Source organism: Macrobrachium nipponense, chromosome 40 (assembly GCF_015104395.2).
Source record: "Macrobrachium nipponense isolate FS-2020 chromosome 40, ASM1510439v2, whole genome shotgun sequence".
NCBI lineage: Eukaryota > Metazoa > Arthropoda > Malacostraca > Decapoda > Palaemonidae > Macrobrachium > Macrobrachium nipponense.
The window spans coordinates 24,812,034-24,823,750 of NC_061101.1; the positions used below are offsets into that span (position 1 = coordinate 24,812,034).

Consider the following 11,717-nt stretch of genomic DNA (forward strand, 5'->3'; position numbering starts at 1 on the left):
CCTTACCCTTTCTCTAATCCGCAAAGCAACCTCGTAATATTCAATATAACTTCAACTGCATGGTTCCATATCTACCTTAAGAGAATATCCTTAATCATTTTCACTCCATACAATCACTGCATAATCAGATATTAAATTCAGTCTTTAAACTTCAAATTCTTTACTACTTTCCATAACGATGAACCTTGTAATTTCTGCCTTGCAGGATAGCGAATACAACCATTCATCTTATTAAGAGCATCTTACTCTTACTAGGACCTGATTACTGTAATCTAATGTTCGATCCTCCATTACTTATCCTCAACTTGAAGGTCCTTTGCATGGTATTAGACAAAATTACCTCTTTTCAAAGTAACGCATATTATCTTAATCTGATGGTAACAAGAGAAACTATAATGAGTAAAACTCTTCTTACGAAATCAATAGTCTACTGCATGCAGGGAAGGGTCAGTGACCTTTAAAGATCAGAATGTATGAAAGCAGTATGTGCAGTTTGGAGCAGACCCTGAAAATTAGGAGAATTTAAAAAGAGATGCAAGCTGCCATCACCAGCAATAGCAATTCTTATTGCCAGTATTAATCTCCTCATAATTTTAATCACTATCAATTTCGAAATAGAATAATTCTGTTGTTATTTTTCGTCATCTCAATCTCAGCTTATCTTCGATACTACCGATATTGACTCCAGTATTATTACTCTTAGTTATTACTATCAATAATACTGACTCCAATGCTATTACTCTTAATAATTGTCAACAAAATTTCAGCTTCACATACAATTTCAATATTTTGGATCAGTATATATGTCCTTTGTTAAATATAAAATAATTTACCAAATAATTAGGAATTAGTGGATTGTTTATGGTGCCTTATGCTCACTTGATTATAGTCTGCGAGAAGGTTTTAAAATATCTAATAGAAAAAGATGGCCAATATAGCCATCGATTTTAAAAGTTATCCAAGAGGTTTCTACATACACAAGTGAGAGGAAAATCCACAACAGCACTGATTCCAAAGTTCAGATGGTATCTAGTTACTAAACAGTAAACTCAGTACTTCCAATAGTACATTTAGCCACCAGCACTGAAAGAAAGAACTTCCATTAGAAAATATCTCCAAAATGCATCTAAATCCTTTACCTATCGTCAGATGAAAAAAAAAAATGTTGATCCTACCAAATAAATTAAGTTTCCGAGCTACAGTTCATGAATACAAGCCAGAAAACCATGAAATGACAACGAAAGTTATAATGGAGAAAATCTTGAATATTTATTTACCCATAAAAAAGTACTTATGAAAAAAGCTATAACAGACTAAGAGCAACATGTACAACAACCAAACTAAAACCCACCCTTTAAAATATGTAATGAAAAATTCAGGATTTGTTTACCCGCCGGAGGTTGTAAAGTAGAACTGCCGCCCTCCGAAGGCGAGCTCCTCGGCGAGGGAGGCTTGATGGCGGCCTCGAGGTCGAGATTTCAGGGAGCACAGGAGTAACACTCGTTGATTTTTTTCCTCTGGGGCTTCGGATTCCCTTTGCCTGTTGAAGGAACTAAACTGCTCTGCGAACCAGGAGGCTCAGCCCCTGGAGGGTGTTCGGGAACGTCGAAAAACTCGCACCTGGTAGTGAACAAAATCATGCGATACATACTTATGAACATAAAGGATTTATAAATTCTGTGCATAAAAATGAGCTATTCATGGAAAATTTGTGGGACTTTCTAACAGAGAAATGGCACTTCAGATTTTCAATTATTTCTCGTATATAAAATTAAACATATGCTGAACAGTATTAAGGACTCATACACCGTGGCTATTTCTTTTAGGATTGTAAAGATATATGGCAGTTCAGATTTTGTTTGATTACTCATATCTTTATAAAAAAACATGTATATTAAGACTGGTGAGATTTAAAAAGCAAAAAGAATATATTTTAAGAAACAGAGTTAATATTAAATTCAGCATTTACATCAGTGTCAATATAAAAGGCTGCTAATTTTTTTATCTAGTAACAACTTGAGCTATCAATGAGAATTTTTTATGGTTCACTAATTGAAATGATTATCTAAATTTAAATGTGTTCTCAGTTTTCATAATATCCAAAGTACTTAACGCAAGTAATTTACTTTTGATGCCTTTGCCTGACCATTATTCAAAGACTGCTGAGGTTGAACATTCGTCTGGTAAAATGTCTGAAGGTTTCAGAAAGGTTAAATACGATGCAATATGCCGAAAAATAAAATCATCAATATTTTCTCCTTTATATCTTGTTAAATTGTACTTCCAAGAGGCAAATCTGTAATCAGTAATTAAAATTATGACTCATCCAAGGTCTTCAGTAAAAAAAAAACTTCCAATCGATAAGTAAAATTCTCATTAACATTTTCCTATCATAAAATCACCTCTGAGTTTCTTGATCAGAGCAGGAACTGGAGGCGATGACAACCTGCTCCGGCAAGGCACTGATGACTGGAGCTGTCACGACATCATCGTTGTCATCTCTTTCCTCCTCCTCTTTTTCTATGATAGACTGCGAGCTTGGTGTGGGAGGAGCCTGTCCAAGAAACAGTACATTAAACAAAGATTATTTGCTTGTCCTTTTTGCACCGTTATTAGCTTGTAATTTTGCACCGTTATTTTGTTTGTACTTTTGCACGTTTATTTGCTTGTACCTTGCCCACCCCGTTTTATTTTGCTTGTACTTTTGCACCAAACTCCCGTTATATTTAAAATTATACGCACATTTAATTCGACTTCACTGCTGTGGTACCACATAAATTTGATTTAACCTTGGTTTTTCTAACTTGAACGGTAAACAAATCTTCGAATGTTATAAGAAGAGAACATTTACGGTAACTATATATTTGGGATGACTTGGTGCAATATCGCACAAGTTTGATTTAACCAATGATTTCTACATTCAGCAGAGAAAATCTTCGAATGTTATGAGGATGGAACACTTACGATAACGTTTTGCAATATGGTATAGATTTTATTAACCAGTTCAGCAGCAAAAATCTTCGAATGTGACGAGAATGAAACATTCACGATAACTGTACGTTTTTAATTTCCCAGTAAACAACGGCCAAGGTGTAATAAAACTTAAGACTATAAGTAAAACTTGATTTTCTTCCTCTCTCTAATCTTCAACTCTTCATGAGCGTATCTGCAGTGAATTGAGTGACAAGCGCACTTACCTTTGCAATCTCGGGAGTCAGAGGACGAGGTAAACTGGGAGTAATGGAACCTTTAACTGGCGGCCATTTCCTCCCGGATGCTGGCGAAGACCTGTTCATTCGAACCCTGTCTCTTGGCGATGGTGAGCTAGCGGGGAGTGGAAAATAATTTTCCATTGTAAAATCATGTGGTGGTAAATGAAAGTGGGATTTGACGAATGATTGATTTACTACAAATGGTTGGATGGTAAAAAGAGGTCCTTTCGTTTAGTAATTGTTGGGTAATCTCCCCAATGCATGAATAAATAAAAAAAAAATACCTTAGCATCAATCAAGTGAAACCTTTTGTTTCTTCAAATGAAGCAATTTCTTTAATGACTAAGAAAATGAATCAGTTAGCCTTGATTAATCTGACTAAATAATTGCTGAATTATTCAATTAAATAATTAAATTAATGAGATACCAATGTCACTCAAGAACATGAAGAACAACTAAAAAAACTGCAACAAGAGTAAAAAAAAAAAAAAAAAGAAATATGACCATATCCTGCAGTTACGATAAAGGTAGTAAGACAAGCAATAGTAACACCATTCGTAATACTTACCGAGACAGATCAGACGACAAGGACTCTTGTCTTGATTTGTCCCAAGTCTTCGACGGCGACGCTGAGGCTGTGGAAGGTCGCTCTCCTCTGTGGCGGTGTCCCGATCGCAACGACTGAGTGACCTGGAATCAGCGAATAGTAGTTAACTTCTGATTTCGAATATTATTGACCCCTTAAGTGTTCTCAGAGCTCTGCTGACTGAACGATTTCTGAATTCGGGAATTATTTTTCCCCTTAACGTGTTCTTTCCCAAAGAGCTCTGCTGACTGAATAGATTTCTGAATTCGGGAATTTAATTGAACCTTTAAGTGTTTCTCAGAGCCTGCTGACTGAATAGAATTTTCTTTGAACTTCGTGAATTAATGGAACCTTTAAGGGTTTTTGACCCCCTCAAGCAAGCCTCTGCTGACTGAATAGATTTCTGAATTCGGGGAATTTATTGACCCCTTAAGTGTTCTCAGAGCTTTGGGCTGACTGAATAGATTTCTGAATTCCGGGAATTTATTGACCCCTTAAGGTGTTTCTCAGAGCTTTCTGCCTTTTTGAAACTTTTGAATAAGAATTTCTGAACGGAATTTATTGAAACCGGGCCCCCTTAAGTGTTCTCAGAGCTTTTGCTGGACGAAATTGATTTCTGAATTCGGGAATTATTGAACCTCCCCCAACCCCCCATTAAGTGTTTCTCAGAAGCTGCTGACTGAATAAGATTTCTGAATTCCGGGATTTATTACCCCTTAAGGTTCTCAGAGCTCTGCTGACTAACAGATTTCGAATTCGGGAATTATTTGCCCCTTAAGTGTTTCTCAGAGCTTTGCTGCTGAATAGATTTCTGAATTCGGGAAATTATGACCCCTTAAGTGTTCTCCCTAGCTTTGCTGACTGAATAGATGTTCTGAATTCGAATTATTTGACCCCTTAAGTGTTTCTCAGAGCTTTCTGACTGAATGATTTCTGAATTTCCCGGGAATTTATTGACCCCTTAAAGTGTTCTCAGAGCTCTGCTGACGAAGAGAATTTCGAATTCGGAATTATTGAACCCCTTTCCCAAGTTGTTTCTCGAGCTTTGCCTGTTCTGAATTAGTATTTCTGATTCGGGAATTATTGACCCCTTAATGTTCTCCAGAGTCTCTGCTGACTGAATAGATTTCTGAATTCGGATTATTGACCCCTTAATGTTTCTCCGAGCTTTGCTGGACTGAATAGATTTCTGAATTTCGGGAATTATTGACACCTCTAAAGTGTTCTTCAAAGCTTTGCTTTGACTGAATAATTTCGAATTCCCCGGGATTTAATTGACCCATTAGGTTCTCAGAGCTCTTGCTGACTGAATAGATTTCTGAATTCGGGATTAATTTTCCTCCTTAAGTGTTTTCTCAGAGCCTCTGCTTGACTGGATTAGGATTTCTGAATTCCCGGGAATTATTGAACCCGTTAAGTTTTTCTCAGAAGGCTTTTGCTGACCTGAATCAGAATTTTCTGAATCGGGAATTTATTGACCCCTTAAGTGGTCTCCCCAGTTCAGGGGCTTTGCTGACTGAATAGATTTCTGAATTCGGGATTTATTCCCCTTAAGTGTTCTCAGAGCTCCTTTGGCACTTTTTTGTTAACTGAACAGATGTTTTCTGAAGTCGGGAATTATTGAACCCTTAAGTGTTCTCAGGCTTTGCTGACTGAATAGATTTCTGAATCGGGATTGTTGAGCCATTAAGTGGTCTCAGAGCTTGCTGACTGAATAAGATTTCTGATTCGGGATTATGACCTTTAAGTGTTTCTCAGAGCTTTGCTGACTGGAAATAGATTTTCGAATTGGGAATATTGACCCTAAGGTTCTCAGAGCTTGCGACCCCCTGAATAGAATTTCTGATATTGGGAATTTATTAGACCATTAAGGTTTCTAGAAGCTTTGCCTGGACTGAAAGATTCTGAATCGAGAGAATTATTAACCCTAAGTGTTCTCAGAGTCGCTGAACTGAATAGGATTCTGGAATTCGGGATTACTGACCCTTTAAGTGTTCTCAGAGCTCTGCTGACTGAACAGATTTCTGAATTCGGGAATTATTGACCCCTTAAGTGTTCTCAGAGCTCTGCTGACTGAATAGATTTCTGAATTCGGGAAATTATTGACCCTTTAGTGTTCTCAGAGCTTTGCTGACTGAATAGATTTCTGAAATTCGGGGAATTATTGACCCCTTAAGTGTTCTCAGAGCTTTGCTGACTGCAAGAGCTTTGCTGACTGATAGATTTCTGAATTCGGGAAATTATTGACCCCTTAAGTGTTCTCAGAGCTCTGCTGACTGAACACGATTTCTGAATTCGGGAATTATTGACCCCTTAAGTGTTCTCGAGCTTTGCTGACTGAATAGATTTCTGACGGGAATTATTGACCACTTATTGACCTCCTAAGTTTCGGGTCCCCAGAGCTCTGCTGACTGAAGCAGAGTTCTGAATTACCGGGAATTATTGACCCCTTTAAGTGTTTATCAGAGCTGCTGACTGGAATAGATTTTGAACGGGAATTTATTGACCACTTAAGTGTTTCAGAGCTTCTGACTGATGAACAGATTTCTGAATTCGTGAATTTATTGACCCCTTAAGTGTTCTCAGAGCTTTGCTGACTGAATAGATTTCTGAATTCGGGAATTATTGACCCCTTAAGTGTTCTCAGAGCTCTGCTGACTGAATAGATTTCTGAATTCGGGATTTATTGACCCCTTAAGTGTTCTCAGAGCTCTGCTGTACTGGAATGAATAGATTTCTGAATTCGAATTGATTCTTAGACCCCTTAAGTGTTCTCAGAGCTCTGCTGACTGAATAGATTTCTGAATTCGGGAATTATTGACCCCTTAAGTGTTCTCAGAGCTTTGCTGACTGAATAGATTTCTGAATTCGGGAATTATTGACCCCTTAATGGTTTCTCAGAGCTTTGCTGACTGAATAGATTTCTGAATTCGGGAATTATTTTGACCCCTTAAGTTTCTCAGAGCTCTGCTGACTGAATAGATTTCTGAATTCGGGATTATTTTGACCCCTTAGAGTTTCTCAGAGCTCTGATGACTGAATATTTTCTGATTCGGGGATTGACTTTTTCTTAGTTTTCGTGCTGACTAATAGATTTCTGAATTCGGGAATTATTGACCCACCCTTAAGTTCTCAGAGCTTTGCTGACTGAATAGATTTCTGAATTCGGGAATTATTGACCCCTTAAGTGTTCTCAGAGCTTTGCTGACTGAATAGATTTCTGAATTCGGGAATTATTGACCCCTTAAGTGTTCTCAGAGCTTTGCTGACTGAATAGATTTCTGAATTCGGGATTAATTATTGACGCCCCGTTAAGTGTTCTCGAGAGCTCTGCTGACTTGAACAAGTTTCTGAATTCGGGAATTATTGACTTTTCACACCCCTTAAGTGTTCTCAGAGCTGTCTGACTGAATAAATTTCTGAATTCGGGAATTATTGACCCCTTAAGGTTATGACCCCTTAAGAGGCATTTACCGTAAGAGAAAGGTAAGAAAAATTAAAATAACGGAGGTAAAAACAAGTAGAAATTTTATACAATTTTGATGTCGTAAAAGAAGTGACTTTTCACGAAACTAATAACAAATCGTAACTATCAACGCATGTGAATACTTTTTTTTTAAATATTAAGCAATAAAAATTAAAAATACCAACTCTAAAATCAAACAAATCATAGATTTATCATATGATTGACCTATTTCCTCCCATGAATAAGCTTAGCAACTACATCGCATACCTAAAAGCATTAACTAATTCATTTCAGGTTGCAGAAAGAGCTTAGAATTTCCAGGTTCTTTTGCATCAGCAAGGTTCATATGTACACCAACAATCCGTTGCAGGAGGAACCTGCATTGAATTCGGCCAAAACTCCTCAGTTGATGAAAACCATCTCACTGTTTTTATTATTATTTTTCTTCTTTTTACGTTTAACCATTAGAATTAGCAAAATGATGTTTATCCGGCATACCTTTGATGGGCACATCTATACCACTGATACCAAAGTTGAAATGAAAACTCTCACAAAAGGGCAAAGGTCATTAGAGGAGAGTCCCGCCAACGTACCTTCTAATCCTCCTTCTGAGCCTCCTCCCAGAGTATGGATCCTTTTCAGACTGTTTCCTGTAAGGTCTGTCGCTATGGTTGTGTCCCCAGGCAGGTCTGGCGTCGCTGCTGTGGCCACTGTCCCTCGGCAAGGAGGTCGAGGGAGATTTGTTTCTTCTGCTGCCTTTTCTTTTCGTATCTCGTCTGGGACTGCTTCTGAAAGGCCAAACAGTTTTTTTTAAACCTATGAAAATCTACACAAAGTCAACAGGAAAAATGAAGAGAATTAACTGATGAGACAGTGAAATTAAGTTAGCTTAGGGATATCACCTGAAAAATGATACAACTGTTTCTTGATGAATTTTGAGATGCTTGACTTTCAGATTTAAAGTTCTTTCACTGTTTAAGCTGAAGATATCTGACGGAAAGTATCACAACACGGAACACCCAGGAGCAGGGTCTTTAATCTTTTAATAAGTTGATCCTCAATTCTGTTATTTATCTATATTTATATAACTACAGATCTTAATGTTTCCAGAGAGGTTAATAAGCTTATCAATGGGAGTTGTAATATTGAGGACATATTCAGAAATCTTGCTGAAAATTAAAAAAACAAATATTCAGTTCTAAACTGAACCACAAACCGTGACCATTAGATAGAGGATTCTGTAATGTTTAAGGTAAGCATTGTGGTCTTCAGCCCTACATCCGGAACTTTTGGAAACTGCGGAGTGAAAAAAAAAAAACTGCTATGAAAGTTGGACTAACCTATCTGATACTGGCGTATCACGCTGTATGCCGCACTCTCTAGAAGGAGGTCCTCGATACTTCGTGGGGGTGATGATCCTGTCTGTTATGTGTTCTGCCTGAAGGAGGTCTGGCTGCAAGAGTGATGGCTGCCTTTGGCCAGCTGAGGGAAAAGCAAATCGTTTGATGAGATAATGATGCTCAAGATATAGCAACAGCCGTTGGTCTTTAGGTTACCCAAAGATCTTCCTGTGAATGCCTTGGGTTTGATGACAACTTCTTTTCAGATGTTGATTTTTCTTATGAAAATATGATAGCAACACATGTTAGGTGTGGTAAAAACACTCTTCTCTTTTGCCTTATTCCTATGAAAAGAAAGACTGCTAGGACAAGAAAATATTATACAGTCAAAAGTAAACCGTGTAATGGAAACAAATGAAATGATTAAAATGTAATAAAGTTGCATACGCTGAGCGAATGACCTGGGGTAAAGTGAACGTGATATTTACTAGGCAGTTTTGTTACCAGTTTTACAGGACATCTTTATACTCTCAAACATTGAGCCAAAATAAATCATTAATATCAAATTCACCATGCCTTGAGAATAACTTACACCAAAGAATAAGGCGAGTACAGTACACTACTATTAGAACCAAGATTCTAACTAATACAAGTTTGTTATGTGGAGAACTCAGACCTGGAATAGTTTGAATCCTCATCTGGGTAGGAGCAATTCATATATTAATTCCCTTTGTGAATTAGTTAGTCCCAAGGTATAGTTGAGGTTGATCTAAATCGATTATTCCTGGCTTGCTATTCGGAAATATATTTTTATACATACACATAAATATATATATTTGAGTGAGAGAGAGAGAGAGAGAGAGAGAGAGAGAGAGAGAGAGAGAGAGAGAGAGAGAGAGAGAGAGAAGTTTAGTACAATACACCATGACCAAAATGAAACCTTGAGCTGAAATTGAACCATACGTGATTTGTTATTTGACAATAAAAGCTCATACCTACCAATGACGAAAAAGATTCTTGAAGCGACTATGTACGGTAAGGAAGTTTAATAGCCTGTATGCGAAACCACACAAAGCACATTAAAGGACACACGAGAGAGAGAGAGAGAGAGAGAGAGAGAGAGAGAGAGAGAGATTTCACAAGCAGAATATAAATAGAAAAAGCTTCTCCGACAGGTTACCAACTCCTCTGAGTAATGAAACCTGTGAATCTTGGGATTAAAGACACCAGTTGGTAAGAAAAGAGAAAATTAAATAAGAAAAATATTTATTTTAGACATCGGTTAACTCCAACACATATACAACAACGTTATAAAAAGAGGCTGATGTAAATACACTTGCAAGTGCCTGAACTTGGCAAAAATGTGTAAAGTAAAGTATCTAGACGTGTTAAGGTATACTAACTACTGATATCTAAACATTATTTGTAAACCTGAATATACTTCAGTTAATTATATCACCATATCATCTTAATTCATTATCATACCAGTATCTACTTCAATACTATTTAGCGTCGAATTTACGGCATAAGGACAGGAAAGGTTGAGAAGGACTTTGGGGCAGTTGAGAAGAGGAGCTTTAGCAAACAGTTATGGTACCAGAAGCAGGAAACGTGAAGGCAACATTTTGTGTCAACTTTTACTTTTTGCCAAGTGACTCAATTACCTATTTATATGGTGATATCATGTGCAATGCCTGAGCGTTTTCAGGATTCATAAATCTGTCGGTTATGGAGCCCCGTTGTAAGGCAGCTATCAACATACAAAGTCAGTTTGTAAATAAAAGCAGACTTTTATTTACCTGGTTTAACAAGATGTGGTAAACCGGGCCCTGGAGTTCAAAAAGAACCTGCATTTTTTGTTGAGTATACATTTTTTTTTTATAGAAATCAGTAAACATCACTTCACATCCTGAAGTTTCACATAAATAATATTGAATATTTCGACGGAATTCCTGGTGTATTTAAGATGAGCCTTGAATAACGTATGGTTTAAGGAAAATTCAAAAATTTCTGGCAAATCTGTCGTATTTTTGTATATAATCCAAATAACTAAAAACTCCGGGGATAAACATCAGATTCTAACTCCATCTGTATATTACCGATTGCAATCGAATATTTTCAAATAGTTCTTATAAATCATTGTGCTTCATATAACTATTTTAGAGAAAACTTATTTGCATCTGGTTTCATTTTCCTTGTTTTGCCTTTAAAACTAAGTAAAATAGTATGCTTTTAAAACTTGTCTCCATAATAATTAAACTGACGAGACGACAGAAAAAATTTCGTTGACAGAAGGGTACAATTTCTAGATTTCTGGTATAACTTTAATTTCCAGAATATTCATAAGTCCTTTAGTCTTTTGTTTTTTCAGTTGAAACCAGGTCAATCCTGCCTCGCAGATTTACAGGAAAAAACAAAAGGATCAAACTCGCCACATTTATTTTATGCTTACATATTCCATCTATTTTTTCGAGAATACTAGCAGGTAATATTCTCCAATTTGAATATCATAATCCAAGTAATTCCCGTAACAGTATTAATTCATCTTTATGCTTATTCATTTCCTATGGAAATAATCCGTAAATTCTAGCTCCCTTGACTTCTCACAAGTTAAGTTTTATTTTTGCTCGTACTTCAACTACCTTACCTTGATTGGCAGTGAGTGACTGTGCAGGATCGTGTAAACACCAAAGGGAACAAGTTACCTGAATTCGCTAAAAGAAGGTTGAGTTGAAAAGATTCGCCCGGAGGTTGCAACCTGGCTAATATCTCTACATGAAATATATTGAGAAAAAAAAAACAACTCACTGAGTCATTTCACACTGAAAGCTGTGGGGAAAATAAAAAAAAATAGTAACATGAGAACATCAAACACGCACAACACCCAGTAGATGAAAAACATTTCTGAGGCTCTTAAGCTAATAAGCTCATTTGATCCAAAGCATGTGTTAAGTTTTAACATGAGTTTTAGCATCATCAGAGCTCGAATCTAACATTCAAGTGCTTCTTAAAAACGTTTATAAACAGCGAGCGAAATTAAGAATGTATTTCAGGTGAGATGAGAGATAAAAATGAGGGCACAAGGTCGTCGTACCTGCCGTGGCACTGAGAAG

General features: G+C 36.9%; 1 pseudogene; it reads right to left on the reverse strand.

The window, feature by feature from the left end:
* Positions 1 to 2,398: 2,398 nt before the first annotated feature.
* The window catches only part of LOC135212202 (uncharacterized), a 13,992-nt pseudogene continuing 4,673 nt past the window's right edge, over positions 2,399 to 11,717 (reverse strand).